The sequence below is a fragment of the Colias eurytheme genome, chromosome 12 (assembly GCF_061535395.1).
Source record: "Colias eurytheme isolate Ceu_HAF_F1 chromosome 12, ilColEury1 Martin Lab GWU primary, whole genome shotgun sequence".
Classification (NCBI taxonomy): domain Eukaryota; kingdom Metazoa; phylum Arthropoda; class Insecta; order Lepidoptera; family Pieridae; genus Colias; species Colias eurytheme.
This window is the reverse complement of record NC_142991.1, coordinates 8,922,777-8,948,558: the sequence shown is the minus strand read 5'-3', so window position 1 is coordinate 8,948,558 and position 25,782 is coordinate 8,922,777. Positions and strand designations below refer to the sequence as shown.

Below are 25,782 nucleotides of genomic sequence, written 5' to 3'. Positions count from 1 at the left end.
GAAATTTATTTATTACTGCTGATTAAAATTAATATATTTACAAATGTATTTAAACTATTTAACGTAAATAATAATTTAAATACGTCAATTATTAAAATTTTATTTTCTATACTTACCTCTAATAAACAAGATTTTCAGCTGATATTTCGAAATAGACTGCAAAACCTCTAACAATCTGCAATTGAGTACTTCACTTTACACTTTACATTATAATAAAGTTCACTGAAGAAACTGAAAAAGTTTTTAACAAATTACAAACTGTCAAAATTTTAATTCCCGCCAAAAAATTGACAGCTTGGTTTTTTTATTCTTTTTTTTTTGGCACGCGCTTTTCCAGCCAGTGTCAAACAGCCAAGCTCGATCGCGGTTTACAAGTTTGGGATGGCGGAGTGACGTGCTCCTCGTATGGTATCTGTAATCGAACTGAAGTACAACACTGGTCTCTTCAGTATCCGACGCCATGTCAGAATACTTACAGTAATGAAGTCGTTCCAACTTTTAACTTATAATTGAGAATCACACCTTCCATACTGTTATGGTTTTTGGGCTTTGGCTTGAGCCTTGAGGCGTGGTAATTGTTTTGAAAACTGATAACAGAATTCTGACTCGTGTCATAGCAAATTATAATTAAGTTTCCACGAACTAACATCAATTATTCATGAGTGATACAACTTTTGAAATGTAATAAATTTTTATGATTTATTCATTTTATAACAGCTTACGAACTCAATTTTACATTTAATTTGAATTGAACCGAGATCGAATTATAAGAAAGTTCTAAATCTTAAAATACTAATAAAATTCAACACGTTTTGAGGCGAGACAAAAATTTATTGAAAATATTATTTTTCTAAGACGAAAAATAAAGGCTTATAACTATTTTCTATATTGAGAAGTATAATTAAGGTTTAACAGATGAAATAATAAAGTAAGATTTTCAAGCAATATGAAGTATGAGTAACAGTAAATATTTCAGCTTCTAAAACTATAAAACTGAAAACGGTTAGCGCTGTGTTCGAGGAGAGAATAGAACCTACAAGATGATCTTTTCCCAAAAAGAAATATTGCAAGTATAAATATTCCGAATACAAAATATAATTATTTACATAAAAATTGTACGTGTTTTGTTTAGTTGCTTTATACCAAAGCTTTGTATCATTTCAATACATGTAATTGACAACTCGTTTGAATCGAATAAAAATGTTCACCTTTAAACTTTAACTTTTTTATCTAAGTGTGAACACTTTTATTGCACTAAAACGCCGTCCCATAGTTCAAAATATTCTTTGCATATAAAAAGACTTGCCTTCGGAAATAACTTTCCATCTCCTTCAAGTTTGTCTAAGTGCTACGGCCTTTGTAAGTTCCGATTTGACATTTAGACCGGGCACAGACTATACAAAGTTCCTTTATATAGCTATATGTGTATCTAACTTTGTACACACTTCCTTATTTATATACTAGGTTTTTTGAAGTTAAAAATGTGCAATTTTTTATAATTAAAATTTGTTCGATAGGCAAAGGTTCCAATTATTGGAATGACATAAAAACCCATCGCCTTCATGTAAACAAGCAGTCAAGGAAGAATCAATCTTAGAAAAAGGGCGTAAAAAAGTATAAAAACATAGGTATAAAACACAAATAGATGTTAGCAATAAAAATAGAGTGCTTATAAATCCGACGAATGGTAGGTATTATAGTGTTGTACAAAAATGTGCTTCCGTTAACATAGTGACGCACACATAAATATTTCAAACAAACTATCGATAAAAATGGCGAATACAGCATTGTGCTTTTTAGGGTTCCGTACTCAAAGGGTAAAACGGGACCCTATTAGTAAGCCTCCGCTGTCTGTCTGTCTGTCTCCAGGCTGTATCTCATAAACCGTGATAGCTAGAAAGCTGAAATTTCACAAATGATGTATTTCCGTTGCTGCTACAACAATAAGTGCTAAAAATTACCATACAATAAACGTCTTTTTTTTCGTATTTTTTAATCGTGATTTTTTATTATAGATGATAGTACGGAACCTTTCGTGCGCGAGTCCGACTCGCACTTGGCCGGTATTTCTAAATTCTCTGCTTTTGTATATTTAGACTGCAGTTTTATGGCTATTAATAAACGAAGAATGTAATGCAATAAAGTTTTCAACTAATCAGCAATATATTTGCGCTTTATTACGTCAATTTTATATTTTTAATATGATTTATGCACAGTGGATTATTAAACTTATGTATTTTGTTAAAAATCGTGAAAAACGCGTATTGTGGAAACTATTACGATGGCGAACTTTATACTCTTTCCATCTTATACAAATCATCAGGTAATTTTTTTTATGAATTAGTAAGTAGAAATATAAGACATTTTTTTAATGATGTAAGTTTTGAAGCATATTCTATAGTTTGTGTAGATCAATTATGAAGTTATCCCTCAATTTATGGTTAGAAATGGTTGCTGCTAATTACTTTCCATCAGGTATTCATTCCTGGTGATTGTTATTTTTATAAAAAGTAAATAATGCATTCAGGCTCTATTTAAACGAATAATTACCTATTACATGATAATATTATGAACTATGTTTGTCCAATGATGTTTGGGGAACGATTAAATTTCATCAAAAAAAAGTATAACATCTAGCTATAAAAAATAAAAATATATTATGTAACCACTACGTGTATTGTGTGTGTAATAATCAAAATAATTACCTCATAAACATTCTCTGCGCAATTTCTACACAAAGAAATCCTCTTTTGTAGGGAAAACAATGCTTTACGTATTACGAAGGTATCTGTTATTACAAGTTCAGTGACCTTACATCAAACGGGTGATTTTGTATGAAATTATAAAGCTTAGAGCTTTAGCCACGAAGATTTTTCTTGAAGTGAATCGCGGGAAATAGCTTGAAGCAAATTCTTTTACACGCTTGATTTCTTTATATCCTTATATTATTTTAATTTCCGTGCTTATCTTACTTTACTGGGTTTTAATTTGAAAACACGTACCTAGGTTGTAAATAAAATATCGAAAACATACAGATGCTATTAATTTTATCATATTTAGAACGTGAAATACATTAAAAATAATAATGTTAGATGTATTTACGCCAGTTAGATACATCTTGATTATCTCTCAAATATCTTATTTCCGTGGATAAAACTTATCCGTCCAATAAAGTATTATAGTGCCACAAACTTATCTGACCCGGTGACAGTGTCACTGATGTCGCTTTCTTTTATATAAACAAAATATTCCGTATGAAAAGTCTGTGAAAATGTGACATTTCAAAATGGCGGCACGTAGTTCCAGTTTTTGCCACCGGGTCAGATAAGTTTGTGGCACTGTATGCGATAATATTAAAATGTCACGTCAACTGTCAAATACGGGCAATAATTAGAATACGTTTTTAAAATGGTAGTTTTATACAACAATCGACGAATAAGTTTTATCCAAGCATTGAAAAATCGGCCCTTAATCAAAGTTCTAATATTTATAAAGTCATGAAAAAATAGTAACTCATTCTTGTATACTTATTTTTAAAGTTTTTTTTACTATGAACCTAATAGGTGCTTATTTTATAGTTCACTTAAGAAATATAAATTTAGCGAAAGGTAGAGCATGCAAAACAAGGTACGCTGATAAAATAAAATTCTTCCTAGCGTTAAAGATTTTATTATTACTTAGTAATAAATTAAAAAGCTATGTTAAGAATGTACTAGGGAAATTATAGATTAATAATAATGTAAAATATTTTCTTTAGTTATTTTTAGAGGAAATTTATATCGAGGGTATCAAAATAGTACGTATTTGAAATCTGTTACGCGTTTGATGGTAATTACAATATATCCGCAACAGTAAATTACATGCCTCTGGGCAATACTAACCACTAATTAAAGTTCCAAAAATACTTCACTTTATTAGTATGTCATTAATTACCCTGAAAAAGGATTTAGAGTTCAGTAGCTTTCCACTAAATACTAATTTGAACCTTTCCTCATAGAAATTTTGTTTAACTCTGTTTCACTTCCTTCCAGGTTTTTTTATTATATTATACAACTAGCGACCCGCCCCGGCTTCGCACGGGTGCAATGCTGACTAAATACACTACAGAAAAACTGTGAACGTTGTATATAAAAACATAGCGGCCCGCTCCGGCTTCGCACGGGTATAAAATATATAGCCGGGCGGCCGGCCGGTACCGCCGCAAACGCTACGTCCCAAAATTTTTAAATCTGTAATATCTTCGAAAATATTCACTTAAATCATACGGTGTAAAGGGCCATATAGATCTATATTAAATGAACAATGTATTCAAGGTATTTAATTGGTTAAGGATTAATGCTGTATTGGTTAAAATCGCTTCGAAAATTAGCCATTATTTGTCGTAAAAAGTAAATGACAAAAAAAAGTTATTGTGGGTTATCCATAAGAGATAGACATATACCATCACGGACTTTTCTGTAGAACTTTTCAACGTGTATAATACTTAGTACATTATTTTGATAAAACTCGTAGGGTTCAGCCTGCGTTTGCAATGTAAGCGGAAAAATGTAATTTTTTACGACATCACATTAGAAACCTCAAAAATAACAGTACTTCTCCACTATTTAATGGATGTTATTATACATATAAACCTTCCTCTTGAATCACTCTATCTATTAAAAAAAACCGCATCAAAATCCGTTGCGTAGTTTCAAAGATTTAAGCGTACAAAGGGACATAGGAACATAGGGACAGAGAAAGTGACTTTGTTTTATACTATGTAGTGATGATGATTCCTTTCTAAGCTTGAATCTCTATAACATTTTATCGAATTATTCTGAGTGAAAATGGCGAGAAAATGCTTAAAAGTAGGGATGTAACGATACCGATAATATATCGGCCGATATAATAAGTGCATAATCTATTTATCTATAAAGTGGATATCGGTATCGGTATCGTATCGGCAAGATCATGTATTTACATCACTGCTTAAAATCTTGCAAAAAGTTATGTTATTCCTGTATGAATTAGAAGACTATATTTTATCTACCTATATTATGTTTTGTTTTTATCCTAATTCACATTTGAGTAGGTCAGTACAAGCTGCTTGTAATTCGCAGAATCCTTACTAGGCTAAGAATTGGTTTCATAATTACTAGATAGAAAACTTTATAAAAGCTCTTCTTAATTCTAAAGTTACTTTAAAATCAAATCAAATTATCTTTATTTGTGGAATGTTGTTATAAAGATGTTGGTAGGTACAATTATATAAATTCTTATACATTCTGCTCGTAGTTTAGCGTGCAAATATACAGGGTGTCCCACTATTGGTATACTAAGCGCGAAGGGCCTTGTAGTTTAATACTTAAACAACAAAATTACGTCAAAAATTTTTTGCTAAATTTTTCCTGAAAATCCATGTTTTCTTCTCTAGCTTCGCGCAGCCAGCATATACCGCTTCTCTAATGTGAGCATTTTGTCTATAAAAACATAATCTTAAACGATAGCTCACGTGCGGGTGGCAAAGTTGGGCGGGTTGCTTATTATGGCTATACAACATAGAGTTTTAAGAATTCATCTATTTGAAAAAAATGCGTCTGGAATTTTATGAGTATTTTTCACGTACTCAGCGTATGTAAAACTATAACCTCCTTTGAGCTTAGTATACCAACAGTGGGACACCCTGTATTTCTAGTAGATATATACAAATGGAAAGGTTCCATGTAACATACATAATTACATATTCCTTTTTAAGGAATATTCAAAGTACAATAGGACAGATTATGCTGTATTTGTCTTGAAATAACGCAGGTCAATTAACATAGGAATGTTTAGACATCAGCATAATGAGCTGTTTGTATACTAATGGGGTATAGTGACGTAAATCACTTCATCCTTGGACATTTCTTTATGTAAGAAAGCTTTGCTTTATCATAATATAGTTTGTAAGCACGAAATATTTCCAGACTGGTTAGCTGTAATATGGTTGTTGTAATTTATTCTCTCACACATCACATCTATTCATGCTCTCACATTCTGTATAAGAAAATAATCTTCGCATAAATGTAAGTAGTTACTGCTATTTCTTGTTCTTCTTTCTTGATGTAACTCTTTTTTGCAGTTTTATACTAGGAAAAAATATATGTATTTATTTTATGTAGATATAGGTAGGTACCCATAGACGATAACGTTGATAAATATCTTTTTTATGCAGAGACCGGTGCGGAGCAGATCGGTTTCACCCGCGGACGAACCAGCGTGCGAAATCAAGTAGGTGTCCATACACCAACTTGATTTCACAGCATTTATTGCAGCATTAGCTGGATTAGCAGCTGGTATATGGTTAGTATTGCCCAGAGGCATGTATAACCCATATATAAAGTTTCATCCAAATCAGTGCAGTATTTTATACGTAAAAAGATAACAAACATCCTTACAAACTTCAGCCTTTATAATATTAGTATGATATTATTATATTATTTCATTCATTCATTCTTCTACATGGAACATTTCAATAATGCATTATAATACCAGGAAATCATACGAAAATAGAGAACGCTTGCTCAGTAAGCCCTTTAATATATCATTATAACAACTCAATCATAAGCATAATCCGTTATTACGCACAAAATTTTGTCCCGGAAGCATTTTCTGAAACTCCAAATGGATTTAAGATCACGACCCTAACCGAAATGTTGAAATACAGCCCCAAAATTATATAAGCCGAGTCACGTAACGGTTTTTAATTTACAAATCCGTTCCTTTAGTGTGAAAAATGTGTTAAAACTTAAAAACGCTTTGGGGAATATACGTTTTTCCTTTTAAACACATTTTACAATTTGATCATATTCTTTTTAATAATGCTACATTTGAGCACTTGACTTATCGATCGACCAATTTATAATGTATCTTAAATATTTAAGAAAAAAAAGAGCGTGAGTGCCGAGCACACGTGTCAGAAGTGAAACTTCTTTGGCAAAGATTCAAAGATACCAAAAGCGTCGCCTTACTCCATGACGTGACGGTATTGTCAAGACGCGACCTTGAAATTTTACTCCCAATTCGCCTCAAGAAGTTTCACTTCAAAACACCATGGTACAAACCAAGGCAAGGTTGGGAAGAAGATTGTATTCCAATATACACATTTCATTCCATCAAAACAAATCATAAAACTAAAACGAAAACATGTCGAAAGCACTCGAAAGAATATAAAACTCATAGTCTATAATTGAATAAAATAAATCTCGCCTACATTATAGAGTAGAGTACCGTTTCTATACTTGATTTATTTCAAATATCTAAGTACCCGCCAACGTATATTTGTCGAAAATTGTAAATTGGCTTCATAAATAACTTTGTTCAGTCCCAAAAGAAATTATATTTCGTAAAAGCAAATAATTCTTCAATTTATAGGTACTATATTTAGGGATATTTCGATATGTTTAACGATTTTCTATAAACTTCATATAATTGATCTTGGAATTTTCTTTTTCACATTCTTAATAATATGTTCTATACCTGTTGCTGGAGCTTATGGGATATATTTGTGTCACATCTTAAGATTTGTGTCTTTACTTTAATTTCATAAAAGAAAGGTAGTTTCTGAAAATACTAGGTACTTACTACTTAGTAAAGATTAGGTATCCCAAAATTTTCACCTTTTTTGCAAACGAATCTTTGACTTTTTATGCACCAAATATTACTATATTTTTACCATATTTTGATACCGCATGAAAATCTATCCAACAAGCTTCGGAACTGTAGGTGATATAAGTCGTGTTACAAACTTGATAGATTCCTTTCATAATCACCATTTCATTAATAAAGAGAATAGCCATAAATGCGAGATTAAGAACTAAATTAGCGGATGAAGTTTATTTATCACGTGTCTCATTAGACGCGGTGGGTGGTCCGAGCTGAATCTCATAATGTTGAGCCGAGCGTTGATATGAGATATTAAAACCATATACATGCTGTGTTTCATGGTTTTACCCGCTTTTGGTATAATTTATAATACTTAGGAATAAAGAGATTTAAAAAAATATGTTTTCTACGGTAAGCTCTATGATAATTTGTTGGATTTTGACGTCGAGGTTTAAAGATTTGTAAGTAGGTCCTTATTATATTTTATAATATTTTATTTTATAAGAAAATGTATTAAATAGTAACTTCAGCAAGTTGTGAAGCCTTTCATCTTTTAAACCATGCCTAATTTTCATGTCCAGTTTGACAATATCCATCAAAAATTAATTTTTGTGGTACATAGAGCTCTTAACATTTAGTTAAATTAACTTTGAGCATTTACTCCACATGTAAGTTAGGCACGAAACATAGCAAACATCTACCCTTGGTAAATTACTTAGATACAAAGCAATTAAGCCTAGAACTTAATGATTTTAGATTAGTGTAGTGTGTGTACCTGTGGATTATAGGGCACACTAATTAATCACCTGTTTTTCGGATAGATTAATTATTTATATAAAAAGATAACCTGCTCTATTTTTCAGATTGAACCTTTTCATTGGACAGCGGAGATTATTTATGTACTTAATTAAAACAAATACTTTTAAATTAATTCAAAAGTGAAAAAATATTTAAAATGGACCATCATTGAGAATAAAAGTTATGACTCCTAAACTAGATGGCCATGTTAATTAATTAAACTTTGATGTTCTGACATCTCGACGAGCGAAATCATTTGCCCCTCGTAAATAAATACGTAATGGGCCCTCTTCACAATCAGCAGTGTTGGGCAAGCAGAGGCAATCATCATAGTGTAGAGGGCCTTAATGTCTGCCGTCATTGTACCTAGATGTTTGTTCGTAATCGCCATTACGTCGGCAAACATCGACCATCATTTGTTGGGCCAACGCTCTCGATTGTGAACAGGCACCACACGGTTCGTAAAATTTACACTTCGTTAGTTGTCGGAAAAGCAGAGAGCGTGAAATTACAAATACCCGGGAAGATATAAAACACCCGGGTATAAGAGCTCGTCAGTGCCTTGTAAGTACTGTGTGGTTTGACAGCTTCTTAGAAACATTTGCCTGGAGACCGTCACGTTTTGGGCATGTATATTAATGTGTAGAAAATCTTCTCGTGCGTAGAATGATTCCTACACGTGATGGTATATAATATTTATTATGTCCATGCTTTCGTTTCAATGTAGTAGCGACGAATCTTCTTTTCTACTATCGCGATACGCAGAAGATTGATGAACGCTAGTAATTTATATTGTTAAATATTACCTACAAATGTATATTCAATAGCCGGATCCACACAGACATGGCTTCACGCAGCAATTGCTTCGCGTAGCTGCTCGCTCTGTGTGGACGTTGACGTAGAAATTAAACACAAGAAAATCCTTGACATGTTTTATTAACTGTTATACCCACAGTAAATCAATGATGTTAATTCCTTCAATCATAATATATCGCGTTGAATCTATCTAATGGTTGTCTATATTCAGAACTTTTTAAGATCTTTTATAATAAAATTATATCACAACTACAGGTCTGGTCTATAGTTTTAATTTACGTAAATGCTAAATATAAACGTGTGGGTGTATCTGTGATTGTTATATGGTATTTATAAATCTATTTCAAGATCTATTATTGTTTTCATGAATAGCGCTATTGTTCTTCAATTTAATTATAAAATGTAGGGATGCAATGATCGCCAGCTGTTTTTATTGCAAACTAGCGTTAACAATAAGGTCGTATGGCAAGTGCAAAAAAAACATTATTGCCAAAAAACAATATTTTGCGGGCAGCCTTTAAAAGAAAGGACATGTCATAAGTTGGTTACGTAAAGGTTTACGAATTAATTACGTGCCTATATAAAATATTGGAAATCATAAGATATAAATTATGATTTCCAATATTTTATATGTAATATCAGAAGAATATAACATTTTTAATGCAAATACGAATGAGCTAGCTGATTTGGAAAACTCAAGAATTGATTTTGGACGAGAACAATTATTTAAAAAGATAAATAAATAAATTTACCTAATGACCCATTATAGGTTATAAAAATGTAATACAAGTAGACATAAACGTTAAGTTAAAAAAAATGCTTTTTGTTCCTATTTCGTAACAATTTTAATAAGCGCCATCTATATCTATGGAGCGAAAATAACTGAAACCAAACTGAAGTGAACGAAAAACGGCTAGGTACTGTAGTATTTCTGAAATTCAACATTGAGGTCGCTGTGAGCAGTGAATTTGATACACAAACGTAATTAATTTGCATAATATCTTGAGCATACGTTATGTTTGTTTATTAATACTTAAATAACAGCAGTAAGTTTCTATATTTTATACTATTACTAGGTTACTACTACTACTATGGTTGGAAACTAAAAATACAGACAATGAAACAGAAAATTTCAGCGACGATAATGAAGAAGCCACCATTAACCAGCCCGGGCCATCAAAGAGAATTAAAAAATGATAGCTGTACAATTTTTAAACAAAATTAGAATTATATGATTTCTGTACATATTATTATTTCCGTCGCTTGTAACTTTTTACCTTTAAGACTTACAGAATAATCATGTTTGCAAAATATGTAGGTAATTTTGTCTTCTTTGAACCTAGTCTGTGTTTGAACCCCTCATAGACACTTTTGTGATTTAGTAAACAATTGAGAAGTTATTTAAAATATACCTAATTTTAGCACCTTTAATTAAAGATGGCGGCTAGCGCCCAGGCGTCAAGGTCGAGAACTTGGATTTTTATTAACCTTTCATACCTATACAATATTGTTTCAAAACATTTTCTACGCCACCTTTTGTAGAGCAGAGGCTTTTACATTTCCTATACTGGAATATACGAAGAGAATGCAACAGTGGCCATGTGATAAAAAAGATCCGGGAAATGTCAAAATTTAGGATTTTTAACGTTTATGGTACCAGGGTATCATAAAAGCGAGGAGGTTGAATACCGTAGTAAAAACTTATTGCAAGAAAAATAACGAAGTGAATGCAAAAGTGGCATGTGATAAAATAGATGCGGGAAACGTCAAAATTTAGGATTTTTAACGTTTATGGTACCAGGGCATCATAAACGCGAGGAGTTTGAATTCCGTAGTAAAAACTTATTGCAAGAAAAATTACGAAGTGAAGCAAAAGTTGCGTGATAAAAAAGATTCGGGTAATGTCAAAATTTAGGATTTTTAACGTTTATGGTACCAGGGCATCATAAACGCGAGGAGATTGAATTCCGTAGTAAAAACTTATTGCAAGAAAAATTACGAAGTGAATGCAACAGTGGCATGTGATAAAAAAGATGCGGGAAATGTCAAAATTTAGGATTTTTAACGTTTATGGTACCAGGGTATCATAGCGGCGGGGAGGTTGAATTCCGTACTAAAATTTATTGCAAGAAAAATAACGAAGTGAATGCAACAGTGGCATGTGATAAAAAAGATGCGGGAAATGTCAAAATTAAGGATTTTTAACGTTTATGGTACCAGGGTATCATAAACGCGAGGAGGTTGAATTCCGTAGTAAAAACTTAAAAATTACGAAGTGAATGCAAAAAGTGGCATGTGATAAAAAGATGCGGGAAATGTCAAAATTTAGGATTTTTATCGTTTATGGTACCAGGGTATCATAAACGCGAGGATGTTGAATTCCGTAGTAAAAACTTATTACAAGAAAAATAACGAAGTCAATGCTACAGTGGCATGTGATTAAAAGATGCGGGAAATGTCAAAATTTAGGATTTTTAACGTTTATGGTACCAGGGTATCATAAACGCGAGGATGTTGAATTCCGTAGTAAAAACTAAGTGAATGCAAAAGTGGCATGTGATAAAATAGATGCGGGAAATGTCAAAATTTAGGATTTTTAACGTTTATGGTACCAGGGCATCATAAACGCGAGGAGGTTGAATTCCGTAGTAAAAATTTATTGCAAGAAAAATTAACGAAGTGAATGCAAAAGTTGCGTCAGATAAAAAAGATGCGGGTAATGTCAAAATTTAGGATTTTTAACGTTTATGGTACCAGGGCATCATAAACGCGAGGAGGTTGAATTCCGTAGTAAAAATTTATTGCAAGAAAAATTACGAAGTGAATGCAAAAGTGGCATGTGATAAAAAAGATGCGGGAAATGTCAAAATTTAGGATTTTTAACGTTTATCGTACCAGGGTATCATAAACGCGAGGAGGTTGAATTCCGTAGTAAAAACTTATTGCAAGAAAAATTACGAAGTGAATGCAAAAGTGGTAGAAAGATGCGGGAAAAGTTAAAATTTAGTATTTTTAACGTTTATGGTACTAGGGTATCATAAACGCGAGGAGGTTGAATTCCGTAGTAAAAATTTATTGCAAGAAAAATTACGAAGTGAATGCAAAAGTTGCGTGATAAAAAAGATGCGGGTAATGTCAAAATTTAGGATTTTTAACGTTTATGGTACCAGGGCATCATAAACGCGAGGAGGTTGAATTCCGTACTAAAACTTATTGCAAAAAAAATTACGAAGTGAATGCAACAGTGGCATGTGATAAAAAAGATGCGAAAAAATGATTTTTGACGTTTATGGTACCCTAGGTTATCATAAACGCGAGGAAGTTGATTTCCGTACTAAACTTATTGCAAGAAAAATTACGAAGTGGTAACAGTGGCATGTGATAAAAAAGATGCGAAAAATGACAAAATTTACGTTTATTTACGATTTTTGACGTTTATGGTATCAGGGTATCATAAAAGTTAGGAGGTTGAATACTTTGTTTGATTATTATTATTCTTTGTTTTTTTCTTTATAAACACGCGATTATTACCTTCACTTTAAAATTTTCGTGTGTATGTATACATATTTTAATCTATACTTTAATACTTTAATATAATATTATAAAGGTGAAGAATTTGTTTGTTTTTTTTTGAACGTGATAATCTCAGGAAAACTTTATAAATACAACGACGATAAAATCTTTACTAATATTATAAAGCTGAAGAGTTTGTTTGTTTGAACGCGCTAATCTTGGGAACTACTGGTACGATTTGAAAAATTCTTTCGGTGTTAGATAGCCCATTTATCGAGGAAGGCTATGTATCATTACGCTAATGCCCGATTTCACCAGTAAACAGTCTCTTAAGTAAGGGTTACTTATTTTAAGGCACCCTTCAAATCACTACCTAACCTAAATTCCTTTTCACCATCATAAAAGTGAAGTCACATGTCCCCTAGTGGGGTAAGGGGCAGATACATTATACATTGATCGATTTTCTTTAGGGACAAGTAGGTAATCAGCCTTCTGTGTCCTACCAGACCAAGACATTTATTTTTCTTCGTCTCCACCGGGAATCGAACCCAGGACCCCTCGGTTCCACGCTCACGCGTCAACCACTGTACCAAGGAGGCGGTCAAAATGTTATTATTAATATATTGAAATTAATACAAAATAATTTAAGCCATTGTATTTTAATAAGGTTTTTTTTATTGTCGAACATAACCCTAGTATCCATAGATATTATGCAAAACATACTTTTTTCAACACATGTAATGGGTAGTTTTAAGGTAAATAACTTACCTGCCTGTTATCTCTGCATGGACATGCGTTTATATTGCATGTTATAAAGATTTTCGTATCGTATCGTGATACAGCTTACAGCTAATGTCATAATTATTATGGTCTCTATAAATAATCTGTGGTATCACACGGTATCAGCAATATCACTGGACGCGCCGTCAGTCTGAATTAAGAACTCTTTGTGAGCGCATGTGGTGTGACGTACGGGTTGCGCGCGAATTTCAAATTTCGAAAGTTGGAGTGAAAATTAAAAAAAAAAATCCGTTTTATTTTTAATCTGTTTTGAAAGGACTGTTTGTTGATGGTGTTATTTTTGGTGAGTATTTATTAATTTTTATTGTAGAAGGGGGATGACGGCTATTTTTTTTAATAACTAGCGGTCCGCCCCGGCTTCGCCCGTGGTACATATTTACGTTTTCTCTACATAAAAACCATCCTCGTACTTCAAGGAATATAATAAAAAAAGAATTATCGAAATCGGTTCAGCCGTTCTCGAGTTATGCGCTTACCAACACATTTTGCGATTCATTTTTATATATAAGATAAGAATAAAAATCATTGAACTGCAAAATTAGCACGTATAGTCTGGTATATGAATTTTGCTTTACATCAAATAAACAGTTTTCGTGATTTTTGTTTCTTTTATACTACAATTCAATTTTATTTAAAAAATCAATAATTAAAATAAAAATATAATTATGAACAAAATTTATGCAGTAGTTACTTAATTCAAAATTTTTAATGAGTAGTAGTTAAGTATAATATCTTTTTTACTATCTTATATTGCTTATTTTTCAAATATTTTTGATAATTCTGCGCCTATAATATTCTAAAACTTTTTAAGAGGTCTTTTTTCTTATTTTCATAATATGGTTATATATTAATAATACAAAATATATTTAGTATATAATAAATATCAATATTATATAATGTGCATCTTCACTATCTAGTCACGATAAGAATAATATTATATTTCTAAAAATATAAATAAAATCTTGAACACGCGGAATAAAAACAGTTCCCAGATAAAATACGCAACAACAACTAATATCTCTTTATGTATATGATTATTGATTACAGTTAGAATTTAAGTTGAATAAGAATACTGTTTGAATGCTTTAATTTTATTACTGAGCCAAAGCCAAAGTTATTTTGATAGAAGTAATTTCTTATTGGTTGTTTAACACAACCAATAAGAAATTTCTTAAATTCTCTCATTAAAAATTAAATTGTATATTACCTAAATAGAAAATTCTATCCATATATAGGTAATAAATAATTGCCACTTTATAAATTGCTGTCAATTATTTTCAATTTATTACACGTCCTTACAATTTACGTTGTCGGTACAATAAGGTAAGAACTGTGGGTAAGAAATTAGACTTGTAAATAGTTCGTGATTGCCCATATTTGCTCAATGTACAATACAAACTGTATTTATCATCAATCATGATCTACTCATATATGGATATAAGGAAAAACGTTTTTACGTTATATAGGGTTTTTAAAAACTGCCATATAACATGAACATGAAGAAATTAATGGAAAATTTGATATGCAAAAATCCTATACAAAACTTAAATTTAAATTCAAATTCAAATTCAAATTATATTTATTTGCAAGAATGTAGTTACAAATTGTAGATGTTTTAACTACAATAATATTATGTGGCTAATACATTCTACCCATCGATTGGGTCTGCAAATATTAAAATAGAAAGTTCATTAATCTAATTATTTAAATGTAATTCAGTTATCACTACTTAAAAGTCATAAAATAAACAATTTTTCAAAAAATATTTTTATAAAAAATACAACCAGGACCATACTCATCATATAATATAATATAGATACGAGTAATCCATACATATAATATGGCTGAACAATTATTGATATCGAGTTCCGAACAGCATTTAAACATCAAATTTATCCTCCCAATATAACACGGAAGCCCCAGAATTAATCGAGTGAAGCTAATAACGAATGTCTCGGACTTTACTTACAATAACAGATTCAGATTTATATTAAAAAGCAAACTGGTAATAAAATATCTACCACCCATATCATATCTTATATCTCTTTTGAATTTATTTATTACTAGCTGTGCCCCGCGGTTTCAGCCGCGTGGTTCCGCTCCTGTTGGTCTTAGCGTGACGATGTATTCCATATAGCCTTCCTCAATGAATGGGCTATCTAACACCGAAATATTTTTTTTGAAGTGAAAACTTCTTTAGCGGCGTTGGGTATAAAATCTTAAACTCGCGTCAGGACTCGTGACCTGATCGAAAAAGCGTAAGACGGATGGATATCAAACATGCTCAACGTTAATAATTTAAGTTTTCACTTCTGCCGGCACTCCCGGAGTGCAACCCGTCTTTTTTTACTATATTAATTTTTGAACAGACACACTTTCGAATATAAAAAAAAATACAATGCATTATGAAAATAGTCGAAACAACTTCCTACTTCATCCATATTCCCAATGTTTATTTATGAACAAAGTCCATTCAGCACTTTATATTTTAACACCTTAGTTCTCTCGGGATTTGACGCCCACAACCTTTTGGGTACGATTATCCCTATTATTTATATATCGCCGATAGATTTTTGTGTTGAATTTATATTCAAGCTCTACGTCATATGAATATAAAAAGTCTATTGTTGTTTTTGCCTATGTTTGAATATTATGTTTGACCTAAGACCTCCGTACGAATTATATGAAAAATTGAATAATGATTGTAATTTAATATGTAACCTATAATATTACATAACGTGTTGCTAATATTACTTCTACTCTGGACCTTCTGAAAATCAGCGCTTCACAACATGACGTGTAGCACATGCTGAGTAGCATAAGTACAATTTCAATTGTATTTTCATTTTTTTTGTATTTTTTCTATTATGGTTTCCCTTTGTGACTCCGTACTTCGAAATCTTCATCCAACCAAAGCATGAGACAGGAAAATCCACTCCAATTAACTTTACGGTATTTGATGCTTTGTGATACAGATAATAATTCGGTAACCAAGCAACGCGTGAGGCATTTGAAACACGTAACATCGACATCAGTGGCTCTGAACCCAAATATTTGAGCAATTTATCACGATTACATTTAATTGGGTCGGTGGGTAAACATTGAATCATCGACCTTCGGGTACTGCCAAGATCTAGTGCTATCTGAAACCTTGAAGTGGATTTTAATGTGCAAAATATTACCCTTCTTCGTAATATGTTAGATACGAGTAAATAGTTAGAGAAGTGTGCTAAATTCAGCTCGTCAAGTGTAGACCATTCAATGTATATGTTACGGTGTATTTGCATCAAACGAGCGAATGCTCATTCTAATCCCACTATGCCAAATTCTTTTAGTGTAAACAAGCGTAGAGCATTCTTTCGTTGTTCTTAGTGCGTTCGCTGAATACAAGTTTCCTTTTATACTAAAAGATCACAAAAGAATGCTCTTGCTTTAGCTCTAGCTCTATGTTCGTTTGGTGTAAAGGCACCGTTACATTTATGACGGACAAATGATTAAAATAAAATATGTAATACAAAAATATATTGTCAATAAAGCAGTTTCAATAACAATATTTCGGTCTTATTTCCGTGAGATCTACAGGCGTTTTCAGGGCAAATATTTCTCTGAAAAGGTTTTCTTTAATTTCGTATCGTATGTTCGTTTACTTCTATTTACTTCCAACAAGTTTATTTACCGTTGAACATATTTAATAGATCGACATCGCTTTAATTACACGAGCAGAAAATGTAATTATAGCTGAGTTATATTCCCTTGAAATTAAAACTACAGGCAATGGTAATTTGCTGAGTGTGTTTTATCATTTGGTTGACTTTTTGAGTTACATAATTTGTGAAAATGAAATTTAAATTCATTTAGTAGATAATTCAAACACTTTTATCCTTGTTAAAGTTTAATACGGTAAACTTATATTTCTACTAGCTGTGCCGCGCGGTTTCACCCGCACTGCTCCGCTCCTGTTAGTCTTAGGGCGATGATATTATACGAGTATAATCTTCCTCGATAAACTGAAATTATAATAAATTCCAGTGAAACTCTCAACTCATTTTCTGCACATTTATCTCAAAATATTTTAAGTATCTGGCAAAATCAAGGTCAATAACCACTACGTCAAAAGATACAAGTGAATTTAAAATAATACAAGTTCAATATTTTAGTTAAAACGTTATCAAAGTAATAAAAGTGTCCGATTTTGATCGATACGAGTAATACAGTGGATAAGTTTGTTGTAATAATAACGAGTTTTGTATCGCGTCTTATCTATAATAATATGTTGTTCCTTCTGCGATGTACCTAAATCCAGTTTATTCAACCACAATTAAATAAATGAATAAATATTACAGGACAATTTTCACACACGGTACGATCTGATCCCATACTAAGCTTTCGCTTATGTTATGGAGACCAGGCGGTTGATAAACATACACAATTTTAAATAAATACTTATATAGATAATTACCACCCAGACATAAATAATAATTAATAATAATGATTAATAATAATGATAAATTTAAATTTTATCAGGAAATTTTACCGCTTAAGCGTTTATGGTTGTGGAAGTATTTACTCAATGAAATACATAATATTATATACGGATAAAATATGTATACGGATAAGCATGTATCTACTATGTAACAATCATTATTAATAGTCCATATCCTTAATAAAATAAATTATGACAAAGTTACGTTGACGGTCATATCTTCTTGCCATAACAAAAAAAAGGACGGAAAATAAACAATTTTCAGAGCTATTTCCTCTTTAAAAAAAATTACATTCGCTTAAATAATTAATAGCGCCTATAAACGTAAATACAAAAGAAATCTTGAGAGATTTACAGAAGGGAAATTGTAAATGATATTCTTTCAAAAACAATTATTCCACGCCGTATAATATTATCTTTGCTCTTTATGCGTGTTTTAATGAGCAGGCCTTTCCAGAATTACAGATTTTATTGATAATAATTATTTAAGAAAATTTTGAAATATTTATTTAAGATTTATTAGTGAGCTTTGACATTGTATATGTATTTTTTGTAATAAGATCATAATTTATTACTAAACACAATAGTTCATTGTGTTGATAATATAAGTAAATAAACAAAACGATGACCTTCTATCAGACAAAGCACTTTTACATCTTTAACTGAATCATGCAATAATAATGAACTCGGTATCAACAATTATGTCAAAACAAAAACAATCCTTTCATATAAATATTATAAGTACATACTAGCTGACCCGACGTTGTTCGGTTACGGGAATAAAAAAGTTACATTTATTCTTGACCTACCGAATAGGTATTCATATAAAATTTCATAACAATCGATCAAGCCGTTTCCAAGGTGTATGGCAACTAACACTGGGAGCCGAAAATCCTACTAATATTATAAACGCGAAAGTGTGTGAGGATGTATATGTATGTTTGTTCCTCTTTCACGAAAAAACTACTGAATGTATTTTGATAAATCTTAACAGTAATATATACGTAAAAGGTTTATACACCAGAATAACACATAACTACATAAGCTATAGAAATACATGTTTTTGGCAACGGGTTCGTCTGCAGGTGAAACCGCGTGCCACAGCTTGATTTGGATAATAGCAAATAAAGAAATATAATATACCCAAACTCAAACATTTATTTATTCAATTAGACTTCTTTTAGACGCCTATTCAAATCGTCAATACATATTTTTAACAATTACCACCGATTCGTAAAGCAGTATCTATGGCAAGAAACTATAGTTGCTCTCGACATACGATGTATTCTCAAAATAAATCCTAGAGTATTATCGCTTCCATTTGAATAAATCTTCTTCGAAGCCTACAAATACTTTGAAATTCTTACGTTTTTTGAATATCAATATATTTTTCTTCGTGTCTTTCATTTCTTGAGTTTTATCTTCAAGTTTTATAATATTAAGCAATCATTATAAAATAAGAAAACAAGCTTCGTTATTAAATAAGCAAACTATAATTTATCGCTGTATAAAATATCTTAATTCTTACAAAAAGCGTGTGTGTCGAGCACACGTGTCAGAAGTGAAACTTTTTTGGCAAGATTCAAAGATACCAAAATCGTCGCTTTACATGACGAGACGGTACCTACCTTGAAATTTAATTCTCAACGCGCCTAAAGAAGTTTCACTTAAAAAAATCTAACCTCTTCATAATATTAGTATACCTAATATTATATTTATTCTGACAGGATTAGTAATAATAATCTTACATGATCATCTTCTGTAGACATCACAAAATCATCACTTATCGCGTTGGTTTTTATGAAATCATTCCTTATCACATCTCTTGTCCCAGATGATCAATGCATTGATTAAATGACTCAGAGAATCGAAAATGATTGGACATAATATGAATGATTTTGCTCGACTTTTGTCAGTACTGTTTGGAATAACCCGAAATCAATTTTGGCTTTATTGTGTGTGTGAGTTATTTAATCAAACCGCGTCACCACAGGATTTTGTGTATGGAAAAATGTACCTGTATAGTATACCTAGTACCAACTTACCTAGTTTGTACTGCAAACGTAATTACAATACGAAAAATTAAGAATTAAATCGACAAGTTTATAAAAATCGCCTTTTCCATTATTATTATTCTAATTATTACATCAAAGTACCTACAGACATAAATAAAAGAAGAATTGAAGTATTTATTCGATAATTTAAATGAATTAAAAATGGATAAATAATTAAAAATTTTATAGGTAAGGCCGCCTTCTGTGCTGTTTTTCTTTTAGAATAAGTTGTGTTTGTATTTTCGGCAGCACAATAAAGAGTTTAAATAAATAAATAAAAATTTTAACACCCTGAAAATAACAATAGAAGCAATGAACCGAAAGGTCCGATTAATAGTAATTAAGCACGCTTATCATGAATATTTAAAATGTAATCACCTACTAAAACATTCAAAGGTTCTAAAGTAATGAGAAAATGGAAGGTCGCAGTTTCTATTGGTATTTTAGTATCTAGATTTGACCAATCTACAGATTATGATAATTATCCTACTAAAAAATTTATAAATACAACGACGATAAAATCTTTACTAATATTATAAAGCTGAAGAGTTTGTTTGTTTGAACGCGCTAATCTTGGGATTGGGAACTACCGGTACGATTTGAAAAATTCTTTCGGTGTTAGATAGCCCATTTATCGAGGAAGGCTATAAGCTAATACATCATCACGCTAAGACCAACAGGGGCGGAGTACTGCGGGTAAAACCGCGGAGCACAGCTTGCTTGATACTTTGCAAGTCTCCTATCACATTCATTTTTATGATATACCTGGTGTACTAATATTTATCTTCATGGGTTTAAATACCTCATTCTTAAAAGGAATCGTTAACTAGACAAAACAACGTAAAAACGCAAAACAATTTTGCAATTTGTTGTTAAACTAAACAGTAAATTCTAAAAAAAATCTCATATTATCATTTCAATTAAACTTTTCAAGTAAGTACGTATTTCGTCTTATACTATCTTACCAAATTAATACTTCAGAAGCGCTAAACATATTATGAGTCAATGTAGATATCGATAATAGCAATGTTTATCTGACTAAAGTACCTAAAACAAAATCTAAAGATTAATCTCAACCTTCAAAAGCGGATCATCGCTGCAAAAGTATGGTAATTTTATTATACAGACCAATTCGCCTATCTGTTTGAGTGAATTCAAATACGAATGAATATTTTGTCTTTGATATTGAAATACATCGACTTGGTTTTAACCGATTTAAAAAAAAGGAGGAGGTTTTCAATTCGGCCGGTATATTTTTATATCTGCAATATGCAAAATTATTGAAGTAGTTATAGGTTTAAATATGATGCTTAGGTAATAAATACTTACCATCTAATATGTGTATTAACTTATAATTATTATTATTGAATTTATTCTACGTTGGGTTTCGCTATACTTTATTCATCCTACTTTCTACTTAATATTATAAATGCGAAAGTTTGTGAGGATGTGTATGTGTGTGTTTTACTCTTTCACGCAAATACTACAGAACCAATTACAATGAAATTTAGCACACATATAGAGGGTAACTTGGATTAACACATAGGATAGTTTTTATCCCGGAAATCCCACGGGAACGGGAACTATGCGGGTTTTCCTTTGCAAACGCGGGCGAAGCCGCGGGCGGAAATCTAGTAAGCTTATAATATATCATCACGCTAAGACCAACAGGGGCGGAGTACTGCGGGTAAAACCGCGGAGCACAGCTAGTAGTTGATACTTTGCAAGTTTCCTATCACATACATTTTTATGATATACCTGGTGTACTAATATTTATCTTCATGGGTTTAAATGCCTCATTCTTAAAAGGAATCGTTAACTAGACAAAACAACGTAAAAACGCAAAACAATATTGCAATTTGTTGTTAAACTAAACAGTAAATTCTAAAAAAAAACTCATAAGTATTATCATTTCAATTAAATTTTTCAAGTAAGTACGTATTTCGTCTTATACTATCTTACCAAAGAGTAAGATATTAATACTTCAGAAGCGCTAAACATATTATGAGTCAATGTAGATATCGATAATAGCAATGTTTGTCTGACTAAAGTACCTAATATAAAATCTAAAGATTAATCTCAACCTTCAAAAGCGGATCATCGCTGCAAAAGTATGGTAATTTTATTATGCAGACCAATTCGCCTATCTGTTTGAGTGAATTCAAATACGAATGAATATTTTGTCTTTGATATTGAAATACATCGATTTGTTTTCAACCGATTTCAAAAAAAGGAGGTTCTCAATTCGGCCGGTATATTTTTATATCTGCAATATGCAAAATTATTGAAGTAGTTATAGGTTTAAATATTATGCTTAGGTAATAAATACCTACTTGTTCCGCCATCCCCGTTCTTCCATCGATCGTCGAGGCGCACAGATTCTAGGCATCGCCATATGGTGGACGTTCCATGTACCCGGACTAAGCGGTTCGATTCCACATTTTTCATTCGAACCACAAGGGACTGGAACGCGCTTCCTGAATCTGTGTTCCCCGACGAGTACAATATGGGGGTCTTCAAGCGAAGAGTGAACCGGTACCTACTAGGGAAGCGCGTACCATCTTAGACCGCATCTTAGCTTTCCATCAGGCGAGATTATGGTCAAACGCTTCCCTATTTAGAATAAAAAAAAACTTACTATCAAATATGTGTATTAACTTATAATTATTATTATTGAATTTATTCTACTTTGGGTTTCGCTATAATTTAATTCATCCTACTTCTTACTTAATATTATAAATGCGAAAGTTTGTGATGATGTGTATGTGTGTGTTTGTTACTCTTTCAAGCAAATACTACTGAACCGATTATAATGAAATTTAGCACACATATAGAGGGTAACTTGGATTAACACATAGGTTTTATCCCGGAAATCCCACGGGAACGGGAACTACGCGGGTTTTTCTTTAAAATCGCGGGCGAAGCCGCGGGCGGAAACGATATGCATCACAATCTTTAACACAGAAGCTAAGCTTAATCCACTAGAGTCATCCAAACTATTTAAGTTTATATATATTTCGTACTAAGAAATAGTTCAAAAGAGTATTTGCAATTATTGCAATCTAGCTTATCGAATAAAGAACCAACAAATCTTAGAATTTCTTCGCTTTCTATTCTCGAATAAGTTAATGCAAAAACATGCAAAAGAAAAGAAAATTCATGGAAATTTCCGCCAAAATAAATAAAAAAGAGCGCGTGTGCTGAACACACGTGTCAGAAGTGAAACTTCTTTGGCAAGATTCAATGATACCAACATCATCCATGACGTGACGGTATTGCCATGACGCGACCATGAAATTTTACTATCAACGCGCTTAAAGAAGTTTCACTTCAAAAATAAAATATGTAGATTATAAACGCCGAGTTTTCTGATGAATAAATAGATTCCAATGCGACATAGTTACGCAAAATGAGTTACCCTGAAACCCTATAAAATATGCTATCCTTTTCTAATGTATGCGATTGGAGCGAGATGACGTCTCTTAATTAGTTGGTGACAATAGTGACCGCCATTCTTCAGTAAATACTGCAGTGCTATAGACATAGTTACAAATCACTTCAACAGTATTGCGTTTCAATTTTATTGCTAAGCTATGAGTGAAATGTTATTACTTATTTTGTATTAATGTGCAAGATTTGATTTAAAAAATATTTAAGAATACGTCTTTTAGCTTTAAAAAAGGGAAAAGAGCAATAAAGATGTCATTATGTACTTAATTATGGTAGGATGTATGCTTGCAATTATATGAATGTGAACTGCACTTAATATTTTGGAAAAACATCAATACAACATTACGTTCCAAAATAATGCTTTTTATGTCTAAAAAATTGATATTGCAGATATGTAATAAAAGAAAAATATTCATTATTTACATATTAAAATTGTGAAAACCGATCCCTTAACCTCCAATGAAAACTAATAAAAAACTCATATAAAATTAAATTGGACTAAGGAAATTAAATTTATCCCCAAGTTCAAAATTTAAGAACCTCACAACGTGTTCAGAGTAAAAACTTTTTTATAATGAACCACGAGGTCAGCGAGGTCATTTCAAAAGTATTGAAGATCATGGGATCTCAGTGAAATGGGACTCTTTCCTTCTCCTAAGTGTCTCATAAAAATTTATTGTTTTTACATTTCTCCTTTTTAAATCGGATCTTTGTCGGATTATGATCATTTTCGTCAGACGATCTGAATTTTTTTCAACTTTTACTGTTTTGATTGTATGTTTTTTCTACATTATCATATTGATTTCCATTTTATTTGGTACCTACTTTATGTTTTCATACCAATAAAATAATAAGTTATTCTGTAACTTTTCAAAGTTCCCTAGGCGCTTTATATTTTTATATATTTTTTATATTTTACTAGCGGTCCGCCCCGGCTTCGCCCGTGGTACATATTTCGCAATAAAAGGTAGCCTATGTTCTTTCTCAGGGTCTAAAGATTTTCTGTGCCAAATTTCATCAAAATCGGTCCAGTAGTTTATGCGTGAAAACCATACATACATACATATAAACCTTTCCTCTTTATAATATTAGTATAGATTATCCAACCATATTATGGCATATTGGAAGTATCTTACTGACTGTGGGTAGCAAGCTTATTAAAACTTATATTTTATTACGGTATTTCCTCCTAAATTAACTCAAATATTTATATTAAAATACATAATTACATGAAAGAAGTCACAACAGATAGAATGCATTTTAGCGTGCATATTATTGGCAGTAAAATCGGTTGCAAGTAGTAAGTGGACTAAATTATATAAGGAATCGGAATCACTGATAACTAAAGAAATAGTTCAACTACTAACATTTTAATGTTTAAATGCTTCCAAACTTGACACATAAATATCGTTGATATTCCATTAATTGAATGTTATAGGAAACCAATTACCTACATATCTACATAGAAATGATATCTCCATAATATCATAATATCTACAACGAATTGTTTTTTCACATTTTATCGACTATACTGTTTGTGAACCATGACGGCTTTGACTTGTCTTAATGTTCAGTAAACACATTGAGCAAATAAAAAGCCTTTCAAGTCTGATATTAATACCCGAGGTTACTGAAATACAAATCCTATGTATTTGTAATTCATATGCTTTCCGTAATTTTCCAGAAAATTGTAAAAATCTGAACTCTGAAGTAAAGTTGATCTTTGTTTTTTTTAGTGAAACTTCATTAAGCGCGTTGAGAGTAAAATTTCAAGGCGACGATTTTAGTATCTTTGAATCTTGCCAAAGAAGTTTTACTTCTGACACGTGTGCTCAGTACACACGCTTTTTATACTTAATATAGAATACAGATAGATTATGATCTGAATAATTATATATTATATTTTAGCGTATTTGCTGCAGAACATTTTTCTATACATACCTACGTGGCAAAATTTTCGTGACATTAGCCTTACCCTTTTGGCCCTTACTTATTAACGAAGTCTTTGGAGTGTGACTTACGATAAGGAATATAAGCCCAAAGATCTACTATATTATATAGATATTTTACGGTTCATATTCTCTCAAAAAAGTAGTAGACAGGACATTTTACCATCAGACGTCATCGTATTTTTACAAATATTTTTAAGCTATTGCATAGCTTCTATCGCGGGCCTTGAGCGCGGGGACCGAATCCAGAAATTGCGTAACGAAAAAACCTCACGCTCCCACTCCGACGGGCGCG

The 25,782-nt window shown here is 31.7% G+C and overlaps 2 protein-coding genes across 2 annotated transcripts in view; one reads left to right on the top strand and one right to left on the bottom strand.

Annotated features, from left to right (window-relative positions):
* The window catches only part of LOC149904200 (prolactin-releasing peptide receptor-like), a 72,388-nt gene extending 71,981 nt beyond the window's left edge, over positions 1–407 (bottom strand). Inside the window, exon 1 of the mRNA XM_090107778.1 lies at positions 117–407. The gene's annotated coding sequence lies outside the window, so the exon portion shown is untranslated. The remainder of the gene's footprint in view (positions 1–116) is intronic.
* A 13,287-nt stretch (positions 408–13,694) lies between these two features.
* Positions 13,695–25,782, top strand: part of LOC149904199 (prolactin-releasing peptide receptor-like) — a 64,168-nt gene continuing 52,080 nt past the window's right edge. Inside the window, exon 1 of the mRNA XM_090108105.1 lies at positions 13,695–13,834. The gene's annotated coding sequence lies outside the window, so the exon portion shown is untranslated. The remainder of the gene's footprint in view (positions 13,835–25,782) is intronic.